Source organism: Hibiscus syriacus, unplaced genomic scaffold (genome assembly GCF_006381635.1).
Source record: "Hibiscus syriacus cultivar Baekdansim isolate YM2019G1 unplaced genomic scaffold, ASM638163v2 tig00000340_pilon, whole genome shotgun sequence".
NCBI lineage: Eukaryota > Viridiplantae > Streptophyta > Magnoliopsida > Malvales > Malvaceae > Hibiscus > Hibiscus syriacus.
The window spans coordinates 2571063-2584647 of record NW_024061783.1 but is presented as its reverse complement, the minus strand read 5'-3'; the positions used below and the strand labels follow the sequence as shown (position 1 = coordinate 2584647).

General features: G+C 34.6%; 2 pseudogenes; one reads left to right on the top strand and one right to left on the bottom strand.

Annotated features, from left to right (window-relative positions):
* Window positions 1-5816: 5816 nt before the first annotated feature.
* Window positions 5817-6884, bottom strand: LOC120188099 (annotated as a pseudogene).
* A 2419-nt stretch (window positions 6885-9303) lies between these two features.
* On the top strand, window positions 9304-13296 carry LOC120187995 (annotated as a pseudogene).
* The last annotated feature ends 289 nt before the right edge of the window (window positions 13297-13585 follow it).

The window sequence follows — 13585 nt, the reverse complement described above, 5'->3', positions numbered from 1 at the left end:
GCTTTAAGACTATGAGACGTTGGTTTGATACATGCCTTTATTATTGTTTTTCATCTTATAAATAGCTGATCATTTTCGATTTTTAAAATCATCATAAACATTTCCTCATTTTCTCAATAACACTCTTTCCTCTCAAAGTTTTTTGAAAAAAATTCTATCATTCTTACGGTGCTAAGAGAAGAACACAGCTAGTCCATTCCGATTTTCGGGTGTACGAAACTTCGGAGAGACCGTGTGACAAGCGACCTAGACGCATATGCAATGACGTGTGGTTCTTTGTCGATCTTTTGTCCGGGCATGACTCCTACGTTTGAGTCACTTGCATCACATATGATCTCAAAGGGATAATCCCAATTAGGTGGCTGCACTATGGGTGCTGAAATAAGATCTTTCTTTAGGATGTTGTGAGCTTCTTTGCATTCGTCGTCAAATTTGAAATAAGTATCCTTTTGTAGAAGCTTACACTATATTGGAAAAATTATTTATAAACTTGCGATAAAATCCTACATGTCCAAGAAAAGAACGAACTTCCCTCAGTTGTGGGGTATGGGAGTGAACATATAATATCAGTTTCTGCTTTATCAACTGAAATTCTATCAACATAAACAATGTGACCAAGAATTAATTTTTTGTCAACCATAAAATTACATTTTTCATAATTAAGCACAAGGTTATATTCAAGACATCGTTTTAACACATTAGTTAAATTCAAGAGACACTCATCAAGGAAATTAGCGTATACCATAAAGTCATCCATGAAAACTTCAATTTCTTTTTTTACATAATCAGAAAAGATACTAAGCATGCATCTATGAAGTGTACCTGGCGCATTACATAGGCCAAACGACATTCGTTGATAAGAGAATGTATCGAAAGGACATGTAAACATTGTTTTCTCTTGATCTTCATGTGCGACTGGAATCTAAAAAAAAATCCTAGAAAACCATCTAGACAACAATAATGAGATTTACCAGCTAATTGTTCAATCATTTGATCAATAAAAGGAAGCAGAAAGTGATCTTTTTGAGTAAGTGAATTCAACTTCCTGTAATCGATGTAAACTCTTCATTCGTTTTGAATTTGTGTAAACTCTTCATTCGTTTTGAATTCATGTATGAACTAGTTCACCTTCAGAATTTTCAATTACCGTTACTCCAATTTTCTTAGGAACCACATGGACTTAACTTACCTTCATTATTGGAGGATTTAAATGCCTTTGTCCTTCTGGGGATGGTTTTCCGCATTCTTCAATTATAATCTTATGCATGCATATTGATGGACTGAGTCCTTTGATGTCAGCTATAGTCCAATCGATTGCCTCATTATGTGCGCGTAAAACTATCACCAAGTCTTCTTCCTTATCATTCGAAAGCTTATTTGAGATAATTACCATGATAGTGGCATTTTCTCCTAGAAATGCATATTTGAGATGATCCAGTAATTGTTTAAGTTCAATATGTGGTGCCTGCAAAATTGAAAGTAAAAGTTTATATTTACTCATGGTTAGGCGTAAATCAAATTGTATAGAAAATGTATTTTCTAGCTCCCTAATTTCTTCTTCGTAGTTTTCTAATTCCTTGTACAAATCACTGATAAGTCAGTCTCAATAAAATCATCCACCAAAGGTTCAATAAAATTAATGCTTGCAACATTATCTGGATGTTTCATTACTTTGTAAACATCAAATTTTACAACCTCATTATCGAATTCCATAGTAAGAATTCTACTATTAACGTCGATTTTTGTATGTGCAGTGCTTAAGAATGACAGTCAAGAAGGATCTCGGAAGAAGAATTACTTCGATCGTTTTCCATGTCGATGACATAGAAATCAACTTGAAAAATTAATTCATTTATCTTAACAAGAACATTTTCAAGAAGTCCTTCGGGATAAATGAATGATCTATCAGCTAGCTGAATCGTTACACTAGTTTCCTTCAAAGGCTTAACAGAAATTAAGTTGTAAACAAATAAAGGCATAACATTAATTGAATCACCAAGGTCACTCATAGTACGTTTAATTCATAACTTGTTGATTTTACAAGGGGTATCTAACATACATTGGTCTTTTAATTTCGGTGAAAGTCTGCGTTGAAAAACAACTGAGACGTTTTCACCTAAATTTACCTTTTCAGTGCCGGTAAGTCTCATTTTATTCGTGCAAAGATCTAATAGAAATCTGGCGTATTTACGCTTTTTGGATTACTTCAAGAAGTGATATATTAATCTCTACTTTTTGAAAAACATCAAGAATTTCCTTTTCCTCAGCTTGTTTGTTGCGTTTTACTAACCTGGAGGGAAAATGAGGTGGTGTGGCGTAAGGAGAAATTACATGAAGCGTTGGTTTTGAATCTTTCTTTTTCTGGGCGTTAGCTTCCTCTTCTTGAGATTTTCTTTCTTTTATTTTTCTTCCTTTCTACGTCAACTCCTTCTTGATCATTTGGGATCTCGGTTTTTCTTTTTCTTTGGAATTTGCGACAGATTCTTTAGGAATTGACACGACTACAGTGCCACTTCGAAGGGTGATGAAACTAATGTTCTCTTGTGGGTTTGCCTCGGTTTGAGATGATAGTTTTCCTTGCGATTCCATTCGTCCCATGGTCTGAGCCAGTTGACTTATTTGTTTATATATTTCCAGTAGATGTACATCAGTTCGATTTTGAAATTTTTCTTGAGACAGTGTCAAACTCTCTACGATGGATTTTAGTGAAGACTTTAGCGATTGATACTCCTGTTATTGTGGTGATCTCGATTAATATGGTTGTTGAGGAGGCTTTTGGTTTTGCGCATAGCTGAAGTTCGGATGGTTCTTCCACCCCGAATTATATGTATTTGCGTTAGGGTTGTATTGTCTCTAAGGAGGTCTCAGAAAATTTCCAATTGCGTTGACTTGTGCTATAGAGTCTTCTTGTAACATCAGACTACAATATGTGGATGGTATACAATTGTGTATATTCTGCAATGTCTAGACGTAGTCGTTTTTCCTGCAACAAAAAATTGTACTTATCTCGTGAACCGTTGAGTGGGTTCACTCGCAGAGGTAAATTGTTGAGAGTTAGCAGCCATAGTTGAAATCATATTTATGGCCGCTTGTGGAGTCATATTAACGAGTGCTCCTAGTTGCGTCAATCATCTTCATCTTCAAAGGAAGTAATCCTTCATAAAAGTATTGAAGAAGTGTTTGTTCTGACAGTCCATGTTGTGGGCAGCTTGTACAAAGTTTCTTAAATCGTTCCCAATAGTCGTATAACGATTCTCCATTTATTTGTTGCACTCCTAAGATTTTTCTTCTTAATTCACGCTTTTACTGTAGAGAAAATCTGTCAAGGAAAAAGACTAGTCATAATAACCCATGTATTAACAGAATTAGGAGGTAAATAAAATAACCAATATTTGGCCGAGTCGGCTAAAGAAAAAGGGAAAGAATGGAGTTTAATTTGATTATTATATATTCCCTGTGGTTTCATGTTAGAGTAAACTAGATGAAACTCAGTAAGATGCTCGTGAGGACTTTCGTTGGGGTAGTCCACGGTAAGTAGGCAGAAGATGAATTAAACCTGTTTTTCAGCTCAGATGGTGTTTCTCCATGAGGGAATACGATGCATAACGGTTGTTGTTTGGCAGGTGCCGTAGCTAATTCCCGGATTGTTTGTTGCTCCATTGGAATTAATTTCTTGAAGTCTTCTTCATCGTCAGAAAAGTTTTCGGCGTCAAAGGGTGTCTCCGGATTAGGTTCTGGATTGGATTCAGATTGTTGTGATTGTTGTTGTCGTCGCCTTTCTTGTAGCATATGTGAACATTTTCTTCGGGCTAGTGCTTCGATATAAGGTACCCAATCAGTTAGTTCCCCTGGATTTTTCCTGGTCATAAATCAAAACAAATTTTAATAAATAATTTTGCCGTGATCCATGTCAATGACACCAATTTGACAAACGTCGTAATTATCAAATAAATAATCATTTTTTCTCGAATAATTATGCTAAGAAAGTAATATCAAGAAGAAGGGTGTCGGTCCACAGAGATTCAAAATTTTCTAATTCTAATTCGATTTGATCTTGAACCAAGAAACATGTAAAACAAGTAAATTAAAAAGAAATGGGGATTTAAAGTAAACAAGTAAAATAAAATTAAAGTAAAAACTAAGATGTAAACAATAAGGAAAATTGAGAAAAATAAATTGTAAAGGAATAATAAAGATGAGAAATAACATACAGCTTCGCTTCGCCTCAATCCGTCTCGATCACTGAAATAGATTTTTCTTTGGTACTTGCCGGTTACAGTTTACAAGGCTCAACCCTTGTAACTTGTTCTTCTCTCTTATGAATTGATTTCCAAAACCAATACTTGAAAATTAGCCCTTGTTTGGATTAATATCGACTATCGATATTAATGTCAATGCTGGTTTCGAACTGGAAAAGCCTATGCTCGGATTATAGTGTCTCGATGAGAATCGAACCCGATCTTAATTTCCTTTAGCGTACCGCCGCTAAAATTGTTCTTAGTTAATTGAATTTGTTACAAGTCGATTCTCCTCCCCAACTATAGATCACAACATCGAACAAACCAATGTGCTCTATACACTCCTTAGATTGAAAATGTTGAGATGTTGAAGAAAAGCCAATTGAATCTCCTTGTCTGCAGAAAAATCAAGAAAGAAATTTGAAGATGTTACGTATCTTTTCGATTCTCACAAGACAATATTGAGTTGTTGCTCAACTATCAGCTAACGAAAAGTTTAGCCAGGCATGGTAAAAATTATGCTTGGCGTATAGAAAGAGAGTAGATGGAGAAGAAAAATAATTTTATTGAAATAATTAGAAAAAAAAACATAACTAGTTCTATACTGAATTCTAAACTTGTACCTCCCTCAAGCTTCATCCCTAGGGGTATTTATAATCTTGGGTTAACCTAATGAAAATAAAATACTAACTCTTAAAATATTCAAACTCTTAATTCTAACAAACTAAAACTCCCAATTAATAAATATTAAAAATCCTAAATAAAAATTCTATGCAAACTAAATTCCTAATAAAATAATAAAATATCAAATGTTTGAATTCAATTACAACTTTTAAATTCTTAAAGAATTATGGTTCGCCTTGCTTTTCTCCTATGATCTTTCTACTTGTAATATTTAATTAGAGTTTGTGCTTGGATCGACCTTTGAATTTGAGTTGGCGCCGACTATTCCCAAATAAGTAGGAAAATATGTTTAATTTGCCTTTTAATTGTTATTTTTTGAAAAATAGAGTCATGCACAAATTCGAATCAAAACAACCCAAATTAGCACTATAAAAGTAGATAACACGGTTTAATTAATAACAAAATATTAACCAAATAAAGCACTCATCACCGTGTAAATTTTGGCGAACGACCTCCTATTGTAGCACTTACACACATTGGGACGAATCTGTTTCCAATACAGTAATTAATACCAAGAAACAATTAATTTTTAATTTAATTGTTTTATTTAATATTTTTCGATCAACAATAATGTTTCGTTTTACAATAATAATTTATTGTTAAGTGTCAACATATTTAATAATTAATCAGATCATACCATGTCACTAGTGTAAGTGTCGTGACACGTGTCATCATATTGGAGGATTAAATTTATTTTAGGCACTAAAATGGGGGAGCATGAGAATCAAACCTAGGTTCTTTGGGTGTTAAAGCAACATCTGAACAGTTATTTAATTTTAACGGTAGGTGACTTGATGGACATCATTTAAATAGTGTGATTGACAAAATCGAATAGGTGAACAAAATGAAAGTCCTCAACAGTTATGTGGTCGGTGTAGTTTACACACATATATAGAGAAAAATATGTGCTTGTGATTCATATCAACAAAATGAAAGACTAGTACATTTAGAGCAATTAAACTTTCTCAAACATGTTTGGCATTGTTTCTTTTTGCATATTGGTTGTAAGGATCTTGCATCTCCGACTCCATGGCACCAAATACCCCATAGCTTTCATCAGGAGCAGCACCATCATCATCGTCACTCGTTTGATCAAGTTCCAGTAATTCATCCTTATACTTGATGCTATTCATTCGAGTTTGCATAACCTTGCCTTCACTGCCATACCCTTTAAGCATATAAACCACTTCCTTCATGCTCGGCCGCTTCTCCGGTTCACTTTGCACGCATGAACAAGCGACGCCGATGGCTTGTTTCAATTGGTTTTCATCGAAACTCCCTCGGAGCCTCGGATCGACGAGGTCCTTAAACCGCTCTTTTGCTATAAGTGGCTCTGCCCACTCGGTTATGGTCCTCTTTACACCACCGGGCAACTTTTCTATAGGCTTTCTTCCTGTGAGAAGCTCGAGCAAGAGAATACCGAAACTATAAACATCGCAACCCTCAGAAACCTTTCCCCACATGGCGTATTCAGGCGCAAGGTATCCTAAAGTACCCTTAACACGAGTCGTCATGTGGCTTACGCCTTCCGGGATTAGCTTTGCGAAGCCAAAATCGGCGACCAGCGGTTCGTAATCCGAATCAAGTAGGACATTGCTTGCCTTGATGTCTCTATGAATGATGGGGCGTTACCTCATGGTGCAAGTACCTAAATACATGAAAACATTTTATGCTCTGGCTAAGAACATGCCATGATTCAATAAAAAAGACAAGCAAAACTTACGAGATGCCTTCTGCAGAACCAATAGCGATCTTCATTCTCTTCCTCCAATCCAATTGAACCTCACCGGCACACTGGCCGTGCAGATGAGACAGCAGGCTAAGATTAGGCAAGTAATCGTAAACGATAAGCCGTTGATCGGTCCCGATGCAGTAACCTATTAGACCCAACAGATTCTTGTGCCTAACCCTTCCGAGAACCTCAACTTCCACCGCAAATTCCATTTCAGCTTTTGAAGTCATGGATTTCACTTCTTAACAGCTATCTGCATGCATGATAATTCAAGAACCATGGCCTTTTAGGCAGGACAAAAACAAATATTTCAAAGGAACAAATATATGTTTAAATATATAACCTGGAGACCATCACTGGTTCTACCCCAGTAAACGCTGCCGAAGCCGCCTTCTCCGAGCTTGTTATCGTCGGAGAAGCCATTGGTGGCAGAGTGCAACTCTTTGTATGTGAACATTCTCCATGTTGTATTCCCTGGAGTAACAACCTTACCCTACAAAAAACCATGGCTAAAACTTATCAGCATAATCTAATGACTAAGGAAATTAAGAATAATGAACAACATAAACCACAGATTTTGACATACACTTCATCTTCCTTATCGGAGCCACAGCAACTAAAGGTTGATCCCATGGCTTTGGGTTTGAGTTCTGAATTGGTAGTGTTTGAGTTTTTAAACCAGAGTTGAAGGCGTATCTGAAATTTGTCAACATGGGGCCAGGCGTTGGGGCCGCCTTTTGCCGGCTTGCGAGTGTCCTTTGTAACTCCCGAGGAGTAACTTCATAGGATTTAACTAAGCGGAACATACTTCACTTTAAAGTTTAGGGTTAATTCAATGATAAGCCCCTAAACTATACTTTCTTTAGTTATATCATAAATACAATTTTATAATCACTTTGGGTCCTTCATTATTTTAAAAAAAACTTTTCAATCAATTCGACAATGACAAAAAACATGTTACAAAAAATCCACCATCTCACTTGGAACTCAATCTTCCAAATAGTCAACCTTTTTTCATGAACAAAAGTTGCGTCCGACAATTTGAACACCAACTAAAACGAAAAACCCCATAGAAAAACAAGTATGGTTCATGAATATTAGATGGTCATATTTGTTGTTTGAGGTACAAGAAGTCGAGTGGTCAAATAGAGCGAAAGGAGGGTGGAGGTTTTATTTTGGTATAAAAATATTACCTGAAAAGAGATGACAGTCCTGTGAGGAATAACGACAATAGAAGTGAGAAGTTATAAAATCGAATTTCTGAATCAATAAATGTGAGTTGACTTAAGAGGTTTATAGATTAATGTGATTGAGCAATTCATTGGACTAAATTTGGACCTAATCGCTTGAAAATTGGGCCCAAATAACCTAAAAAAGGGAATTTTAAATTGAGACCAATGGTGAAGTATCAAATGTGAATTAGACCCTTGAGAATAAAGGCTGAAATCCATTTAATTTAGATCTAAAGCGAGAAAGAGACAATAGGTTGAGGACTATTGTTATAGTTTATCCTAATTTATTTAATGCAATACATAGAACTATACCTAACTTTTGATTTCTTATTCAAAGGTCAGTGAGTATTTAAGTGTACTCGAACCCATGATATCATAAATATTATAAGGATTAATACAAAAATAAGTAATTATATTATTTATCTTATTTAGGTGTCTAAATTTTTTTCAGTTAATCTAGGTCCCCGATGTTAAAATTATATTATAAATAAATTGAAATGAAATTATTATATATTATTTACTTTTAAGTAATTAAAAAATTATCAATTAATTGATTATATTTTAAGAATGTTAATATTAAATTATTAAACTAAAATGTAAATATGAGTGGAGCCCATACTTAGTAAGAGTAAAATTGTAATTTAGACACAAAGCTTAAAAATGAAAAAGCTACAAATCCTAACTTTTGTAGTTGTTTGAAACTATTGTTTCCACTGTAAATTCGTTTCCACTTTTTACTCATTTGACATTGATTTTACGGTCAAAACAAACATTTACTTAAAAGGTTTTAGAAAGCCTCGCCAATCCGAGGTTAAAATAAAAATGTTTATATAAACCGAATGAGTTATATTTGGAGTTGTGGCGATTTCTTTGTTGCACAAGTTATGTATTTTTGAATTTATATTGTAGTACACGAATTAAACTCCTATCTAATGATGCCACTTGGCATAATAAGTGGTTTAGTCAAAGCATGTTATAATTAATATCACTACTTAATTAATCTAAGAGAGGCGCCATCTGGTTGTTGTTCAATTGGCAACATGTTATGATATGTTTTTTTTTATATATTTTCTCTTTATTTTATTTGTCCACAGTTGACTCTTTAATCCAAACACTTTATTTAATTATTTTATTTTTAAATATCATAAAAAATATGTTTAAAAAAGTGTCAAAAGTTCCATTTGGCTTAAAAAATATGTTTCCATTTTTTAGAAAATAAAAATAATGAATAAATGCATTTGATTAAATTTTTTAAAATGATTTAAAAATAAAGATGAAAATGAAAATAAAGATTAAATTTCTCTTGTTACATGTACATTTTAATAATATAATAATAATAATAATAATAAGTTACTAATAATTTTATAACCAAAGATACTCGTTTTGGTTAATCCCAAACTACATAAAGGCGTCCCAAATGTATCCAAAAAATGTAGTTCTTAAAGTTAAGATTAACGTCACTCTCCACAGATCATTACTGATTGAGAAGGCATCCTCCTCATTTTCACAATTCTCGAATACTTCTTGCTCATGGTTTGTTTCCATGGCTCCTGATACTTTGCATGGTCCGGATGCCCGAGTGCCATGTAAAAAACTCTCTGTATTCCCGGCGTCTTCAAGAAGTCGTGTAAAAATTTAGTCGATTTTTCCCAGCACTGTTCCTATCAGCTTAGCCGAGGGGAAAAAAACTCCACCAACACTATTGGGGAATTGTTTTTCCGCCTACCGTAATTCCGATACTATTTTTAAAATTTTACAAGTCACCCATTTCGGTCTCTAATAAGGACTCCTATATAAAAAAATCAACAATGCACCAATGTATAATACGATAAGTCTTTACGAAGTTGTTGTGTCATGGAATATGTACATGGCGTTTAGGGTTTCCACAGTTCTACTAGACATCCTCAAAAACGATTGTGAATAGAACGTGGAGGACCGTGGAGACTCAATGGCAGGGTCTCTTGTAGGTAGCGAGTAGCGATCGACAGATATTTGTATGTTGATCCTTGAGGTCCACAAATAGAACACGCTGAATGAGGCACCATGGTCTTTGATGGGCCTTTTCTTATCGTCAATTTTGATCGATTTTTCAATGTTTCTTGCTCAACTCTACTAATACTGTCAGTCTGTAATAAAATGGACTATATATGACTGTGGATAGTGTAGGATAATTGGGTCAGTACAATGCAATTTATTAAATCATGGGAGACCCCACGTCGTGATTGGATGAAGATCAACAAGGGCGAACTCATCGAACAGATACCGGTCTGGCGACATGCGGAGGAGTTGTCCATGATCATGAGGGTGCATGGCTTTCGGAATTTACTAAATCCATTGGTCTTTATTCGGTGTTAGATGCCGAGTTATGGAGAATTTTCGAAGGTTTAAACTTGACTTGGGATCTTCAATTACGTCAAATTATTGTACAAACGGATTGCAAAGAGGCTCTCTTGGCTATTAACAAAGGTCTGAATGCCAGTGGCTGCTTCCCAATGGTGCCACATATAGTTAACTTGATCAAGCGAGATTGAACGGTCCAATTGGGTCATGTGCAATCCAACAGATGTTATGGCATGGAAGGGTTCTTTTGGTATTCACTTTTCTCATGACCAGTTTCCGAAAATAAGTTGTCTTCTATGATCACACCCGCACTGTTTGAGCTGCTTGCGTTGTTCATTCTTGATGATTTCTTTTCTCTCCATTCAAAAAATAATAATATGTAATTATTTATTTACTTTTTAATTAATCTTTAATTATTTTAACTAACCACATATATTTATAGATTGATTGTTTTATGTTAATATATTTAATCGAATTTTATCAAAATGTATCTTTAATTAAAATTTAAATAAAATATATTAATAAAAATAAATAAAATAAATAATCATAAATTAATATTATTTATGAAGATAAAAAAATTCACTACCAATGTATTAAAATATAAAAAATCATCTTCCATCAATAATGTGTTCTTGTAAGTTTTTGTTTGTTTACACTTGGCATTTCGTCCTCCAACCGTAACCCTAAACTCCACCAGTCTTATTTATTTTAATATGTTTGTATTTGGTTGTTTGTGTTTTATCCCTTCAACTGTATATAGTTTAACTCTTGTATAATATTTTTTTATTAATTTAGGGTAAATACAAGATAATATTTGTTAAATATAACATTTAACCATTTGGTTTTGAACGTTCAAACTCCTGACGTTCATGGTGCTCGAATCTAGGAATAAAATTGAAATATTCAAAAGTTTGAGAAGGAATGAAATTAAAACGTTTAAAATTATTTTAGAATAAAAATTATAATTTAAGAAAAAATATTAAAAATTTAAAATATAAATTTAAAATAAACAACGCAATTTAGAGACATGTGATACAAATAACTTTTATATATATATATATTATTTGTATCATACGTATTTAAATTATAAGGTCTTAAATTTATATAAAATTAAAAAAAGTTATATTATGTAACAGGATTTTAAGTCTATATATTATAATGCTTTGCTTTCTTTGAAAGATGTGACAAGTTTTTATTATATATTCAAAAATCTTACACTATTTCAGTATTCTTGTTCAATTGTCCTCTCTCTGTGTGACCATATGGTGTTAATTTCCTTGGTTCTCCAACAAGTTCCTTTTTTTATTTTATTTAAATTTTATTTTTGATCTAATAATTTAAAATTTGATTTTAATTTATGTATATTTTTTAAAAAATATACAATTATTGCTGCTTTTAATTTTCATGCCTGTACCAGTTTGGTTGCTGAAATAATGAAATCTCATTTTCAAGAAACAAAAACTCCACATTCAACGGATATGGGGAAACCAATGGCAGCCATTTTGCTTTTCAAGTTGCTGTCTTCATTTCTGTTCCTGTTTTCTTTCTTTCTTTTTCAGTTTTTAGCTTCTCTGGTTCCCATGGCTCATTTCCCACCTTCAAAACAAGCCCTGCACCTGCCTCATTTCACACTAGCCGCTTCCTCCAAGCTTTTTCTCCCAGGTAGTATGTTACATTTGTGTTCATACCATTCATTCTTCGATATTAACGATACGGTTCCAAGTACAGAAACGATACTATTTCGAGTCCGGAGAGTTTGCATACGAAGAAGAACAGGAGACGTCATTCGATCAAGCGGCCATTGAAAGAGGAATTCACATTCCCTGCTGGTTCTGCTCCATTCAACAGTTGCCATTCCTCCACCATTGTTGAGGTTGGTAAAGATCATTTCTTAGTTGCTTATTATGGAGGAACATCAGAAGGAGCACCGGATGAGAAGATTTGGCTGCAGAGATACGAGGTATTCTCTATTTTTTTCGGCTTTCACCTCGTTCTTCTTGATGATTTGTATGGAAGAATGTGAATTTTACTGGCATGTTTTTGGTTTGGCAGGGTGGCCTTTGGTATCTTCCTATTGTTGTTGATGAAGAACCTAATGTTCCAATGTGGAACCCTGTACTATTTAAGCTTCCATCGGATGAGCTGCTGTTGTTCTATAAAGTAGGCCTGGATGTTCAAAAGTAATTCTCTATGCTTTAGTTTCGGTTTTTCGCCTGCGCATATAAGTTCGTTAACGCCTTAGCTAACTCATCCGATATTGACATTTTCCGACAAGACGTGTGATCATGATATCTGAATTTAGTTGCAAGCAATGAATCATTGATATATTTTATTGCCTTTCACTGTGGTAAAATTCAGATGGAGTGGCTGCATGAAGCGATTATTCGATAAAGGTGTTACTTGGACACGAAGGGAACAGCTACCTCCGGGCATACTGGGACCATCTAAGAACAAGGTATGGTTACTGTGACCACAACCAACATTCCGATTTGTCGTGTGACATATGAAAAACTCTGATAAATTGTCCTATCCATGTGTGCTGTTCACTCATCTGCAGCCTCTCTTGTTGGGGAACGGGCATTTACTCTGTGGATCATCTGTGGAGAGTTGGAATTCTTGGGGGGCATGGGCTGAGGTTGTAATGAGATATCTATTACACGAGCAGTGAGGGTCTTATTATGTCCAAAAATGATATTGACATGTCTTGTGAATCACATGCAACAGGTCACATCCGATTCGGGACAAAGCTGGAAGAAATACGGCCCGATCTACTTTAAAAACGAAACCCTCAGCGTGATTCAACCAGTTCCTTACTTAACTGCAAAGGCACCCTGCGTCTTTTAATGCGATCTTTCAACAACATTAGCAGGGTCTGTATGGCAGGGCCTGTATGGCAGGGTCATTGGACGGTGGACAGAATTGGGGTTATGCCATATCTACAGAGCTCCCCAACCCAAACAAAGGTATCAAATACTTCTTTCGGTTTTGAACATTTATGACATACTTTGAACATTGTTCATCAGGCATCGACGGGGTCAAATGAGAGATGGTCGTCTGTTACTAGCTTTAACACAATCTCAAGAGGTGTACTTAAAGTTTCCGTATCGAAAGATGATGGTGATTCATGGAAGGACAGCTGTTATAGATTGAGAGAAAAGAAAGAGATTTGAGAGAAGAAAATTAGAAGAGAGAGAGCTGATAGAGAAGAAATTCCATCATTCATTGCATAAGGGATTTTTTTTACAACCAATACGTTAATTATTTAGTTACATTTGCCATACGTTTCACGCCAGTTGTCCAAACTATATAACAACTAAATAACATATTCATTCTTCTCTTTCTTTTCTTCTTCAGGTATT